At 36.5% G+C, this 15,775-nt stretch overlaps 1 pseudogene; it reads right to left on the bottom strand.

Moving 5' to 3' along the window:
* Positions 1–9,919: 9,919 nt before the first annotated feature.
* On the bottom strand, positions 9,920–15,445 carry LOC104607458 (sec14 cytosolic factor-like; annotated as a pseudogene).
* Between the last annotated feature and the right edge of the window lie 330 nt (positions 15,446–15,775).

Raw genomic sequence — 15,775 nt, 5'->3', positions numbered from 1 at the left:
TACCAACCCGGCCCATGGCACAGCATGGGCCCGCATGGGCTTGGGCCGTGGGCCATGTCGGACCGACCCCCCAAGTTATCCCGGGGAGGGTGGCACGGCCCGGGATGGCCCGCAGGCCAGCACAGCACAACCCGATTTACACCTTTAACCGTGAACTTTTGGGGTGAATAGTTATTTAAGATGGTATCAACACCTTTTTGACCAAGTGGTCAAGTGTTTGATTCCCATCGCCCCCATTTATGCTTAATTAAAATTAGTGTAAATTTCTGAAACTTCCCTTTAAGTTTTTTGTTGTTGTTAAAACCTCTCCTGAAGGTTGGTAATTACAATCATCTCCCTTAAACTTTCTAATATAGTTGCAATTAGACCCGTTTTATTGGAATCATGAAAATGTCTAAAATACCTATGCAATTACTTTTGACTAAGATGTTTATTTTCTAATTTTTTCCTCATATGAATGATTAGCCCAAACCCTTCCAATCTCTTTTCTGAAATAGATTTGTTTTTCAAATTTATTCTTCATATCAACCCCTCAAAGGTAAAACTGCAATTTTAAATTCTCTTTCTTTTATTGTTTATAAATTTTATATTTTTTTTCTATAAAACCAGCCTCAATAGTAATTTCATCGATATTTTAGACATTTTTGTGTTTTTGTTAGAGGATTTTAAGTTAATGGGAAAATTGCAACTATCAAATTTCAGCAGCATAGGGTATAAGTGAATCTGGACTTGTCCACACTTCAAGTCCAATGAGATTTCAAACGAGGAGACATGTTAAGAATAAAAATCTATTCACGGACCTCACCTTATTGGGATGTTTGCTTCAAGAACTTAAATGCTGAGGTGCTTGTCATTTGTTGGGTCTTAATGTTTATTTCAGATGGCTGAAAGTTATCCGATATTTTAAACTTGTTGACAGGTGATATTCTAGATTTGATGGGGTTCAAAACCTCTGCTCGTAGGTTACAATTACGAGTTTACGACGACTGAATAAAGGGAAAAGCTTGAAGGACCTCAAAGCAAGTTCATTGTAGCATCACGCTTTATCTTTTGAGTTCACTTTTGCTCCTTTTGGAAAGGAGGAATCGTCCTCGTCATTTGACGATGGATATTAAATCTAACATTCATCCGTTGAAAGGAAGATTCCCTTATTTTTAAAAGGGAGAGTAAGATTTTTTTTAAAGAAAAAAGAGTTGTCAGTGTTTTAAAAACCAACTCAGAAAAGGATTTGATTTTCCGTCGGGATGTTTGGTCTTGCATCAAACGTGTCAATCTTATGTGATGTTATAAATTGAAAAATAAATAATATAGAAAATTTACAACAAATTTAAGCATATTTTTAATATCAAATACTTATAAAATAAGTTTCATAAATGAAAAATATTGTTATTAATGATGAAAATGGGTAAAATATACAGAAAAGTATGTCTGATCCATGAAGCTGGATCAAGTTATTGATCAAGTCAATGTTTTTCTGCAGCTTAACAGTTTTAAGGGGTGGAATGGACCCAGAAATAATGCAGGAGTGATGGAACCCAGATTTGCTACTCACTTTTCTTATCCACTCTCTACCCGTCATGAATTACAGCCACACATCTCTCAATTCATAATAGAGATGTGTGGCTGCAATTCACGACGAATAGAGAGTGGGTAAGAAAAGTGAATAGGAAATCCCGTTTGGGAGTGATGGGTCAACCAGTTTGATCAGGTCATTTGCCTGTATTTCATTCTTTTTTTCTTTTGATAGAACAGGAAGAGGGGTTACACTGACAACTTATGTAGAAGAAAGATATTCGCCTTTTTATTCTTTACGGAGAATGAGTATATATATGCAGGCCCTTTTCTTTTTTCCTTTTTCTTGCTATACACAAACTATCACTATGATAAGAATTATCCTTTGAATTCAGGGATTACTAACTCCGGCTATGATAAGAATTATCCCTTGAATTCAGGGATTACTAACTCCGGCTATGATAAGAATTATCCCTTGAATTAAGGGATCAGTCAAGAGATCCTAAAATTTCTCTAGTTTGATAGCTCACGCCAATACTCCCCCTCACGTTGGTGCATACAAATCTTGGATGCCCAACTTGCCAAGTGAGTTGTAGAAGTCTTTACTAGATACAGCTTTTGTAAGTATATCTGTCAGCTGTTCTTTCGATTTGATAAAAGGAAATCGAATGATTTTATCTTCGATATTTTGTTTGATGAAATATCGGTCCACCTCCACATGCTTCATTCGATCATGTTGGACAGGATTATGAGAGATATCTATGGTGGCCTTGTTATCACAGAATAGGTCCATCTCAAAGGTTGGGGGGAAACCAAGTTCAGTCATTAATCTTCTAAGCCAGAGAAGCTCGCAAAGACCTTTAGCCATTCCCCGAAACTTAGCTTCAGCACTTGATAAGGCCACCACCTTTTGTTTTATATTTCTCCATGTAACAAGATTCCCGCCAACAAATGTATAGTACCCTGAGGTGGATTTTCTATTCAAGATATTTCCCACCCAATCTGCGCCTGTATAGCCCTCAATCTTTAAATGATTATTCTTTGAGAACATAAGTCATTTTCCAGGTGAGGACTTCAAGTATCGAAGAATCCGCATTACAGCATTCATGCGATCTTCGCTTGAGCAATGCATGAATTGACTCACAACGCTGACAGCGTAAGCGATGTCTGGATGAGTATGTGAGAGATAAATAAGTTTACCAACCAGCCTTTGATCTCTCTTCCTATCGGTAGGTACTTGGTCTGGGTATTCTCCAAGTTTATGGTTTTGAATAATTGGTGTGTCTGTCGGCTTGCACTCCAACTGTCCCACTTCGGCTAGTAAATCCAAGGTGTATTTCCATTGAGATAGAAATATACTTTGCCTTGATCTAGCAACTTCAATTCTTAGAAAATATTTGAGCCCCCCCCCCAAGTTCTTCATTTCAAACTTAGTCGCCAATTGCTTTTGGAGTGTTGTTATTTCTCCTACATCATTTTCTGTGATAATCATGTCATCTACATATATTATTAAGCCTGTTACCTTCCCTTGTTGGTGCTTTAGAAATAGTGTATGGTCTGAATTGCTTTGTTGAAAGCCATATCTCTTCATCGCAAGACTAAATCGCCCAAACCACGCCCACGGTGATTGTTTCAGTTCATATAGTGCTCGTTGTAGTTTACACACAACTTTGGCATTGGAATTCACTATGTAACCAGGTGGGATGTCCATGTACACCTCCTCTTCAAGATCACCATGGAGGAAGGCGTTCTTTAAATTGAACTAGTGTAGTGGCCAATCAAGGTTTGCCGCAAGTGATAATAAAACTCTAACCGTATTCAATTTGGCCACTGGTGAGAAGGTCTCTTGATAGTCTACGCCATGTGTCTGAGTATAACCTTTTGCGACCAGCCTCGCTTTGTATCTCTCGATCGACCCATCCGCCTTATATTTAATGGAAAATACCCATTTACACCCTATGGCCTGAGTCCATTTCTTCCTTTATGGCCTGAGTCCATTTTGGGTTTGTCAAAGCTTCTTGAACACTGGTAGGAATATGATTTGAGGACAATTCTTGCACAAATGTTTTGAGGGGTTCGGAGAGTCTCTTTGTTAATACATAATTGGCAATTGGATACCTTGACCTCTGATCCTCAATGTCTGGAGAATATCTATTTGGCGGTTTGCCACGATTATGCCTGAAAGGTAAAGTGTAACCAGCAGAAGTATTCATATCGTTAGAGCTTGAAGGTGTAGTAGGAGAGTTTACCTTAGGAATATCTTTATTTGCCTCAGGAATATTCTCAGGAGATGGGTCTTCAGGTACTGTGGAGGTTGGGGACTCTATTTTAGCTGGAAGTGGCGATGTAGATGTTTCTGGTGTTGTAGATGTCTCTCTTGAACCTGTAGAAGGTTCTTCATTGACCACCATTTTTGTTCTAGAATGTTCCGTATTATCCACCATTTCTATTGAATCACTATTATTCAGCCAATCAGGTAGAAACCAATTCTATTCTTCATTCTGATTCTCCCCCTAAAGAAAAGAATTGGATTCGGAAGCAGAGTAGAATGTTTCAAATTCCAAAAAAGTAACATCCATGGTAACATAGGTGTGTTGGGTGGCTGGATCATAACATCGGTATCCTTTCTGATGTACTGCATATCCCAAAAATAAGCACCTAGTTGCACATGGATCAAGTTTTGTGCATTGATTTTTATGCAGATGTACAAATGCCACACAACCAAAAATTCGAGGTGGAATCACCAACACGGATGGCAGAGAGACATGTGATGAAAGAGCTTGTAATGGTGTCTTAAAATTTAAGACTCGTGATGGCATTCGATTAAGGAGGTGCATAGTAGTAGCAATAGCATCAACCTAATGTCGGTGAGGTACATGTGCTCTAAGTAACAAAGCACAAGCAGTTTTGAGTATGTGCCGATTCTTTCTCTCAGCAATGCCATTTTGCTGCAGAGTTTGTGCACATGAAGTCTCATGAACTAGTCCATGAATCCGGAAATAATCTCGGAACCGTTGATTCATATATTCCCCGCCATTATTAGACCTGAGAACCTGAATTTTAGCTGAGAATTGAGTCTTAACCATCATATGAAAAGATTGAAATACAGTCAACACTTCATCTTTATGTTTCAGCAGATACAACCATGTCATGCGAGTGCAGTCATCAACAAAGATTACGAACCAGCGAAAACCAGATATCGTAGTTACCGGGGATGGCCCCCACACATCAGAGTGAATCAAAGCAAATGGAACTATACTTTTATTCATACTTAACGGATAGATAGATCTATGACTCTTAGCTAAAATGCAAGTGTTACATTGAAAATCACAAGGCTGCATATTTGTAAATAAATCTAGAAATAAATGTTTCATGTAACCAAATGATGGATGTCCCAACCGGCAATGCCAAATCCAAATCTGTTGTTCTTTGGTGTTACTCTGTGTGAGATGTGCTTGACCCATACTAAGATCATCCATGTAGTAGAGCCCCCCCCCCCCCCCCCCCCTTCCTAGTATCACGCCCAATTATCTCCTTGGTGAGAATATCCTGAAAAAGAAAAAAGGTATGATAGATGAGTACAACACAATTTAGATAAGTGGAAATTTGGCTAACAGATAGTAATTTATGGGAGAGAGAGGGAACAAGCAAAGTGTTATTTAAAGATATTGTAGGTGACAAGGTCATAGTGCCTGCTCTGGTGACTGGAGATATAACCCCATTGGCGTTAGCGATTGTAGCCCGTCTTGGTGGTGAAGTTTTTGAAAAATCAGTAGCATCATGGTCATGTGGTCGGTAGCCCTCGAGTCAAGTATCCAAGCATTACTATCAACAGTGTTATGGGGAATATTGTTACCTGGGTCTGAGAGGAGTACATCTCCTTGTGACAATTCAATAGGTGGTGTGAGTGAAAGTTGGGGTTCTGCTGTAACCATCGCAGCCTTACCACCAGTAGCATCATACTCGAGCTTGGAGTTCATGTCACCAGTCGGGGTAGCCATGTAGTTTGAAGCAATTCTCCTGGGTATGCTTTGAATTTCCACAATGAGAACACTTAGTTCCATCAGAATATGTTTGTGATTTAGAGGTCATACCAAATTTTCCGTTGCTCAGAGAAAGAGAGCCTGTTGAGGACAGAGTAGATTGTCTAGTTTTAGCACTTTTGGAAGCCAAAACAGCTCCTAGAGTTTCAATATTGTTACCGGTGATCATGACCTTTTGCCGACTAGCTTCCCTATGAACCTGTGCATATGCTTGTTCAACAATGGGAAAATGATGCATTTGTAGTACATCTGCTCGAATCTTGTCAAGTCTGTCATCAAGGCCATCCAAGAAAATATACACCTTCTCTTCTCTTCTTGAAGAAGATTATTATAACGCTGAATACCCGCAGCACACTCCATTGGATTTGGATGACGAAAATCAATTTCACGCCACAAACCTTGGAGATCATTATATTATTTTTCAAGAGATCCTCCAGATTGTCGCAAGCGGGTCACACGGCGTCAGAGATCATATACTTGCGAGGTATCACTGCCATCAAAGTAAGTACTGCCACAGAATTCCACACCATCTTTGTTGTAGGGAATCGAATAAAGTTATCGATCAAGGATACGTCCATGGAGTTAATCAACCAACCCTTGACAATAGCATTGGTCGTGCGCCATCTCCGGAAGGTTGGGCCAATCTGAGGAGGCTGGGGAAGATCGCCATTAATATATCCCAATTTGTCTTTGCCAAAGATATACATCTCAACAACTTGGGACCAAATAGCATAATTGGTGCCGTCCAACTTGATGTCGATCTGAGCAACGGGAGTCTCTGTAGTTGAGGTCTGTCTGTTCAGGATTTCAGCCATTCTGGTGGTTAATTCAGTGAAGGTAGGGTTGGATTGTTGTTCCCTAGAAGGATCTGAGGTTTCTGAATCAGACATGGTTGGCAAGGAAAGAAGAAAAAAAAAGGAAAAGAAAGGTAGAAGACTTTGTCAAGGATCGATATGCTCTATCAACCGGTCCGGGAGAACAGCAACAGAGTTACCTCTTTCGAATTTCAGATCCAAACCTAGAGTCTGCCAGAACCTCAACCTGATCAAAATGAGAGTAGTGCAAGAAGTCCGAGTTTACTTGCACGAAGAAAACAATTGAGTATCGATACTGAGAGGAGAGCAAATGACTTAGTGGAGCAGCAACGGAGAACCTCTCCTATTGACTCCCCAAAGGTTAATCCGAAGAAGGTCGGATCGGATCAAGCGACAATTAGATCACTTTGGAACAGGAGACGAACTCCTGAAATTTCTCCAAAAGAGAGAATTTTCAGCCACGCGGAGGATCAATCATCCAATGTTATTTGATTGTGCAGGTTCCAGGACGTCACTGGATACTACAATGACTGGTCGAACTTCGGTGGGAGGAAGGCGGTCCGCTTCTGGTTGAGGAGAAACCCAGGTTGTCAGGCATGTCAAGCACCGAAGCTGTACAGGGGTTCCATTCGAATAGGGGTTCGTTCTGCAACTCCTCAGTTTGGCATTGAAGGAGGGATAGAGAAGAGCGCAGAGCTCTTGATCCGAAAATTACCCTTTCAGCGTATCGTCCGTGAGATCGCTCAGGACTTCAAAACAGATCTGTGTTTCTAGAGCAGCACCGTTTCTGCTCTTCAAGTAGCTATCGATGCCTACTTGGTGGGTCTCTTCAAACACACCATGCTCTGATACCATGACAACTTATGTAGAAGAAAGATATTCTCCTTTTTATTCTTTACGGAGAATGAGTATATATATACAGGCCCTATTCTTTTTTCCTTTTCCTTGCTATACACAAACTATCACTATGATAAGAATTATCCCTTGAATTTAGGGATTACTAACTCCGGCTATAATAAGAATTATCCCTTGAATTAAGGGATCAGTCAAGAGATCCTAAAATTTCTCTAGTTTGATAGCTCACGCCAATATACACAACACGGGGTGGCACGTCCCCAGAAGTCAGAAAAAGAAATAAAATTTAAAGTTCTAGGCAAATTTGACAAAGAAACAACATTAGTATGAGCATGATTTGCAATCCAATTTGTAGCCTTGTTTCCTTCTCTAAAGATGTATCGATACTCTACTGAAATGATGGGCTTTCCCCACATGGGCCAACATGGGCCTTCGATCCCCACGGCTTCAAATCCTCTACTGGCTCAATGAAATGATGCAAATTCATTCAAGTTAAACTAGTATTCATCAAAATTCACATAAATTTGATTGATCAAAGATCTACTATAATTAGTGGTTATTTACTTAGGCTGTGTTTGGAAACGATGCAAATATGTAGAGCGTAAAACGATTCATATAAATTGTAAAATTGGGTTAGTTTTGCATTGACAAATTTACCTTCTTACCAAACAGATTTTTAGCTGTAATAGATACAAATACGAATTTCAATAAAACATATATTTTTTTTTATCAAAAGCTCACTTGAATACAAATTTACTTCTTTTTTATTAATATACTTCTATATCTTATTATCAATATAAATATGTATTGATCTGTCATTTATCAATACAAAAATCAGAATTTACACTCTAATGCATTGTTTACCCACTAAATATGATATCACTACGCCAGTAGACAATCCTATACTCAGCCGGTCAATAGAGCATTTAATTTGGAGTGATCTCCACTGGCTGAAATAGTCAATTGAAACCTCTTATACCTTTTTACAATAAGAACTAGAGGATCAAACAGTGGGGATGGAGTAGGGTGCGCGTGAGGCCCATTAACCTTTATCATATTACATGAAGTAATGCAGGTTTGATTCCCACAACTTCATATTAATCATTCAGCTACTGGGTCAATCAGCTTAATTTTCATGTATTTTCTACTCTATTATTTTGGGGTTCAACTATGATACTGGAAAGAAATTATATTTCAAAAAATTTATGACCAATCAACCAGTAAACATGATACCAATCAGAAGGTATTTATCCAAATTCATAGGTGGATTTTGATTGATCAAAACTCTTTCAATACCATATCTTTTTGGCATCATAGATTTTTTCATCATTTTCACTAATTTTTTATTCAAAAAATATTGATAAAATAATCTAATTTTATCTTGTATATTAAGAACAAAATAAATTGCATGAAAAAGTACTAAAGGTCAACGAAGAGGTGGTAAAAGCAGATAATTTGTGGTGGTTTTCTTTTTTTTTTTTTTTTTTTTTTTTTGCTTTTCATTTGCAGAGATGCTTTTATTTGTGGGTTTAAAATATCTGGGGCTATCTTTTTGTTGTGGCCCGGTTTTTGTTTCCTTGAGTTGTAAAGGTGTGGTTTTGGGCTTTAGGGTTTCACGGGTTGTGACTTTTGAGCCCACTTGTATCTCTTTATCTTTTTTTTTTCCCCTTATAATAAACCTTACTTTTACTACCATAAAAGTAAAACCTATGACACTTAACATCCAAAGCAGTTTTATATTATATATAGAATATAAATTTTAAGTATACTTGTGCATGTATATTTTCAGTTGAATTATATTGGATTGGGTAGAGATAGAACCATATATTCAATTCAATTATATTTGATTGAATTCGGGTCACTCATTAAGAGGATTGAATTCAAATCAAATTCAGAGAAACATATTTTTTTTCAGCCCCAGAGCAAGTACTCATATAATATTTGATTGTGGCAGTTGTCGCAATCTTCTCAACAAAGGAATAAGGAAATTAAACAAAATTATATTTAGGTGATGAGGACAAAGAACCGGTAAAACCATGAAAGCAGAGAAAAGACAGAGTGTCTAATAGATCAAGGAATACAGGAATAATGTGGAAATTTAATTAATTTTGCCTCACTAAGTTTAATGTTTTTCCATGATGATAAGCCCAATTACCAAATGTTGTTTAACTGAGGGATGTCAGTTGGTACATTAACTGGTTTGTTCCAGTGAAAATGCAGATTTGATTTCCGTTACCACCGATTTTAAGAGGAGAGCTATTAGTGTGAACATGGTTTTTAAAACCGGATCGGACCGGATAGTTGGATCGAAAAAACTGGAAATTAATCAGGTGATCAGTTTCGTTTTTCCCAAAAATCAGATTTTCTCCTAAAATCAATGATTTTAGTCAACGAACTGTTGAATTGGACGGTAAATTATTCGAATGATTTTAATCATTTTTTATTTTTTTTTAATTCTTTTATTTTTTGTCAGAACGGTTGGACCATTTGACCCGATAATCAGACCTGACCGGTTCGATCTCCGGGTCAATTTTAAAAACCATGAGTGTGATGCTGTTCGGGCGTCTGACTAAATGCCGGAAAAAAAATGTTGGAAGGATAGACTGCATTCGGTCCTAACGTTAGGCATGTTTAGAGTCTTGTTTTTTCATAATGATTAAAAACAAAAATTAATATAAGGTTACATATTCAATTCTATATTAGAGAATAGCTCAATATTACATCTTGAAGAGCTACAAGCTTTCTTCGCCCACCATATTCTTCTAGGGCAAAGTATCTTCTCCAATTTCCTCTATGAAATCCTTTTTCTCTTTTTCATTACTCACACTAACAATCTACACCATCTAAAATTAAAAAGTTAGGAGCAACGTTTTAAGAAAACAATTCAGAAATGGAACCGTTTTGATCACTAGTTTTTGGGTCAACAGTTTGATCGTCCAGTTTGAATAGATGGATCGTTCTAATAAATAAATTAAAAAAAAATAAAAAATAGTCAAAATCATTAAACAGGTAGATGGGTTAATAATTTGATTGTCCGGGTCAACGGATTGTTGACTTTTTCAACGGTTTTTGGGCAAAACTAGGTTTGGGGTAAAATGGAACCAGTTACTTGGACGGTTTCTGGACCGAATAATCTGACCATCCGGATCAATGATGGTTTGAAAACATTGATTAGGAGCATTGACTCTATTTACTTTACTGATCAATTCCAAGTTCATAATAAACAACATCAACAACAATAATAAGCAAAAAAAACAAACCTTTTCTAGTGTTGCCTTCTCAAGTAAGCAGGAAACCATCCTCCAAACGCCCACAAAAAACCAAGGCATACTTAAAAGGAACAACTTTGCCAAGCGTTCTGGATAGAAAGACTGCATGACAGAGGAACATGTAATAGAGGAATTAAGTTCACAGAGGCTGTGCTTGGTAGAAAATAAGAGAGAAGAAGCAGAAGAACCTTCCCTCAAATTTCTGTTCCTCTCTTATAAGTTAGCTATCACCAAACATAACCTAAAGATATTAAATTGACAAAAGGTAATTATTAATGACAAGTTAGCTAGAAAAAGAGAAGTACATGTTTACCTGCAAAAATTGGAAACCAGTAATTAAAGCACGTGCATCTATATTCTTAAGTGTAATTTGTTGCAAATCAAGGATGCCAATCAACTTCTCATTCCCTATTTCTCTTCCCTTGAGAGAACTGAAATGTCCCCAAAAAGCAAAATCAAGATAACAAAATCCATCTTCAAAGGAAGAAAAAGGCAGGGAAAAAGTTTCAATGAAGAGAATTTTACATGAAAGTTGTTTATCTATTACATTTTTACATGAAATAACAGATACTTTTCTATCATCGTGGAATTTATAGAATAGGTGAAAGAAATATTTGCCCTTATGACCATCTTTATACACATAACAGCCTCCTAGAAGATATTGATATAGGGGTTTTTATGATTCAGTCCATTCCTAGGAAATCCTAGCTCCACTTAGGGGTGGACTAAATCCTGACCGTGGATTGATGTCAAATTCACGGGCACAATGTGGTTTATAGGAGGGGGGGAGGGCAGGTTATTAGTAGACTAGGAGAGGGTTGCAAAAAAGATTTCTGAGGGAGAGTGCAGTCCAAAAATCCCTTAAGATTTAATGCATGGATCACCAATATGAATCTATTGCAAATATAAATATGTATAATGGACTACATAAATAACTAATCACAAGTGAACATGCCAGTGTTACCGATACATGGGCTCGCATCACACACAATATGTTTATGGAACACTAGTATGTTCACTCATCAATCATTGGTCATTTGATTTGTTTGACTGTTCAAAACAACCAATTCTGAATCTCTCTTCTTTTCTTCCAATTTCATAGAAGACTTAAATTTAAATTGATAATGGTCTCTCCTTATACCCTATTTGATCTGCTATTCACACACTACCCACAAGACACTATAGCTACACATTTGAAGCATCTCTCCGTGAAAGACAAATGACAACAACAAGACGCTGTAATATCTAGTCCATGGGCCCAACCTATCAGGTGGGTTCGGATCTTCTACCCACAAGGTAAATACTGCAGCTGGGTTGCGTGTTGTGCATAACATATCTGAACTCATCTGATAAGTAGGGTTTACGGATTAAGGGCCTGTTTGGTTTGTGGGAATAGGGGTTCAGAATTGGAATTAGAATAGGTCATTCCAATTCCAACTGTTTCATAACGTGGAACTGGAATCCTATTCCCATTCCTGACGGAATGGCATTGACCCATTTAAAGAATGATCATTTCCTCCCCCTCCCTTGAAAATGAAATCCTATTCCAATTTATTTTAATTCCCACTTAAATTCCTGTCTGAACTAAACAGACTGGAAATAAACTATTTCGATTCCGATTCCAAAAGATTTTAATTGTAATTTCGGTTATAAATCAAATAAACCCAAATAATATCATAATTCTATTTATTAGACATAATCACAGTTTTTTTAATAAAAAAACGCATAGTGAAAAAGTAACCTAATCACAGTTATCAACCAACGCAATAATCCTTCTACTTAAATGACAATGATAATGAAACATGCCATCTAGTAAGTGACTGCAAGAAACTGTATCTTTTGGTTTTGTCTTTGTGTTTGGCCAAAGAATTAAAGTCTTTCGTGTTTGTGTTTGCGAACAATATTACATACACAATATATAGTAACGCTGCTCTCTGTGATTTCTGTTCTTCGGTAGTGACTTAGAGGAGCATTAATCGCTACGAGATCTAATTTCTTACCTTGCAATTGTTTTGTCTAGAATGTACACCGCAAATTCTGCACGATAACAGACAACAAATTAAGATAAATGTTTGATTACCATTTCTCAAAAAAGCAAAATCAGACATTTACTCCTACTAACAAAATTTATCATTATTACTTTGAGGTTTGCTTTAGATTTGATTTTGTCTTATTTATTTTTGAGAAATAAAGTGATGTAGTCCGGAGAAAGATGATGCAAATTTTATATCAGTTTTTGAGAAGTAATATTTACACTACCAAACAAATGTAACCATCAGATGAGTCCTATATATTTTAATATTTTTAAGCTCATGAATAGTTAAACATTTTTAAGTGTTAAATAAAATAATTGTTCCCATGCTGATCATAGATCACTGCTAGCTAGTATCCATGCTATTTCTGTTTAGAAAGAGGATTTTCTAATTGGGTCAATCAGGGAAGTTTGCTAAATGGCCCAACCAATTTCCTCTGGCAAATCCAAACAGGAGAGCCTTATAAATGGGCCCATAACTTGGGTCCAAGTAGGGGTATCAATCGATCGGTTTTGATTTGGATTCAAATCCAAATCTTATCAAACTGGATTTGAATAGTCCATTATAATTATTGGATGGGGTCAATCTAAAATAAATTGGTCTATATTATTATTTGTTTGAATTGGACCTAAACCAAATTTCTAATAATTCGATCATGAGGCCAAACCCTTGTCCAATTTGAAATCAATCAAAACTGAAGCCAGCATAAAATCAGTTTTATGAAAGTACTTTTATGAAAACGTTTTTATAAAAGCACTTTTATAAAAGTAATTTTATGAAAAGTATTTTTACGAAAGCAATTTTATAAAATACTTTTACCGAAGCATTTTTATAAAAGTACTTTTATAAAAGCACTTTTATAGAAGTAGTTTTATAACAGCATTTTAATAATGAAAGCACTTTTACAAAACTACTTTTACATGAAAGCAATTTAATGAAATCACTTTTACAGAAGTACTTTTATAAAAGTACTTTTACGAAAGCACTTTTATAGAAGTGCTTTTATAAAATCACTTTTATTGAAGCATTTTTATGAAAGAACTTTTACGAAAGCACTTTTACAAAAATACTTTTATAAAAACACTTAAAAATACTTTTACGAAAGCATTTTTTCAAAAGCACTTTTACGAAAGCACTTTTATGAAAGTACTTTTATAAAAACACTCTCATGAAAGCACTTTTGTAAAAGTACTTTTACAAAAGCACTTCTACAAAAGTACTTTTATAAAAGTCTAGAAGTACTTTTCTAAAAGTACTTTACAAAAGTACTTTTTCAATGCCAAAAATGCTTTTATATAATATTTGATATTTCATTCGGTTTGGATTGGATCTAATCCAATCCATTTAATTTTTAATGGATTGGATTGGATTTTGGTTTGTATTGGATTTGGACTGAATTGGGTCTAATTCATTTATAAGTGGAATCACATTAGACTGGATCGGGTTGGACATTGGACTGGATCGGGTTGGACCAAATCCGTCCAATTGACACCTCTAGGTCCAAGGAGACATGACCTATGACCAGTTTTGTGCCTAGCCCATAATTTGCTTTCATTCCTAGATTAGGATGATTAGGAGTTAGGACCAACTAGCAAATATACAGAAAATTAGCTTATATTCACATCTAAAATGTTTGATGTAAATAGTCAGATGGTGATAAAATTCTACCTAAATACTATAAAAGTTCAATTTCTGATTTAAGATCGATCTCGATGGTTGACAAAGGCCCATGATGCAGCATTGCTTAGGCTTTATTTGTTTGCAGTGCAAATTTGAGCTGAATACAAATGATCTTAAGGGAGTGTTTGCTAATATATATATATATATATATATATATATATATATATGATTTTGTAACCAAAAAAAACAGAACTATTGCATAAACAAAACCAAAATAATTATATTAATCAACATTTTTTTCTTTGGAAACAAAATCAGACACACCGACGAAGGGAGTGTTTGCCAATATATATATATATATGATTTTGTAAAAAAAAAAAAAAACAGAGCTATTGCAAAAACAAAACCAAAACAATTCTATTAATCAACATTTTTCTTTGGGCTCAGTTTGGAATGAGTACAAATACAAATTTATAGGGTACAAAACCTTGTATTTTGTATTATTTTGTATGTATTTACACTGTACATATTTGTATGTGTTCTTTCGGAACTGAGCCATGAAAAATCAGACATACTGGCGAACACCCCCTAAATCCATCCAGAGATCGCCTAGGGGATGGTCTGTGGCTTATTGGCTTGCACCAATTACTTGTAAAAGCAAAAACAAGTTTTTAAATGATGAGGGGCAAAAAAAGGAAGAGGCAAACAGGGAATTAAGAATTCTTCATTCATGAGTTTCTTCTTGCTGTTTTACTCACTCTTGGATTGGATGTGGTCTTTGGGAGGGAAATGTCTTCTCGTTTTTACGATCACGAGGGGGTGTCCAGCTTTAGTGATGCCCTGTAGATATACCTTACGAGCATTCAGCTCATCTGGGATTACAGATTCAGGGATGAATCCCAAAGGAACGAATTCGGCTCGACACTTTTGCCACTGAACGAACATCTTGGCGGCTTTGTTTGGGTCCATTGGTCTTGCAACCAAGAACCTCATAAGCGTTGGGTCTCCGTGTTTCTGTGATTAAACAAAGGATTGATATTGTCAGAAGTGTATGTTCTTAAGACTCAGTTTGGAAAGAGTACAAATACAAATATGTACAGTATAAATACATACAAAATATAAGATTTTGCATTCTACATATTTGTATTTATACTCCTTCCAAAATGAGCCTAAGAGGCATGGAGTCATACGGAGATTGTAGAGGGGGAGGGGTATATGTATGGAACCTCAGTAGATGATCCAAGCTTCTCCACTGTCTTCCTCATCTCGGCTACTGCAGTTTCTGATTGCTTCTCCATCTCCATCTGTGTTAGAGAGTCTCTGGTGAACAATCTCAATTTGAGAGAGAGGGAGAGAGAAGAAACATAATCAATTAGCATGTGCGAATTGGATGGGTAATTAAATCAGCAATAAGGAGGTAGGAAAGAAGGGTTTCTACATGGATCATTTGTGTCCCCATGTAAAGGGGGAAGGTGTTTCATAAAGTTCCACGCTCCAAACCCTCTCCAGGCCAATAAGGAGAAGATCATCTATTGGACCAATGATGCCATGCCAATTCATTCAGTTGTGGTTTGGCATTTAGTGGGTAAAGAAATTATCAGCAATAGAAGAAAGATATGATATTATGG

The sequence above is a fragment of the Nelumbo nucifera genome, chromosome 4 (assembly GCF_055504915.1).
Source record: "Nelumbo nucifera cultivar China Antique chromosome 4, China Antique-T2T, whole genome shotgun sequence".
Taxonomy (NCBI): Eukaryota; Viridiplantae; Streptophyta; class Magnoliopsida; order Proteales; family Nelumbonaceae; genus Nelumbo; species Nelumbo nucifera.
The sequence above is the reverse complement of the archived record's forward strand: the minus strand, read 5'-3'. Positions and strand labels throughout refer to the sequence as shown.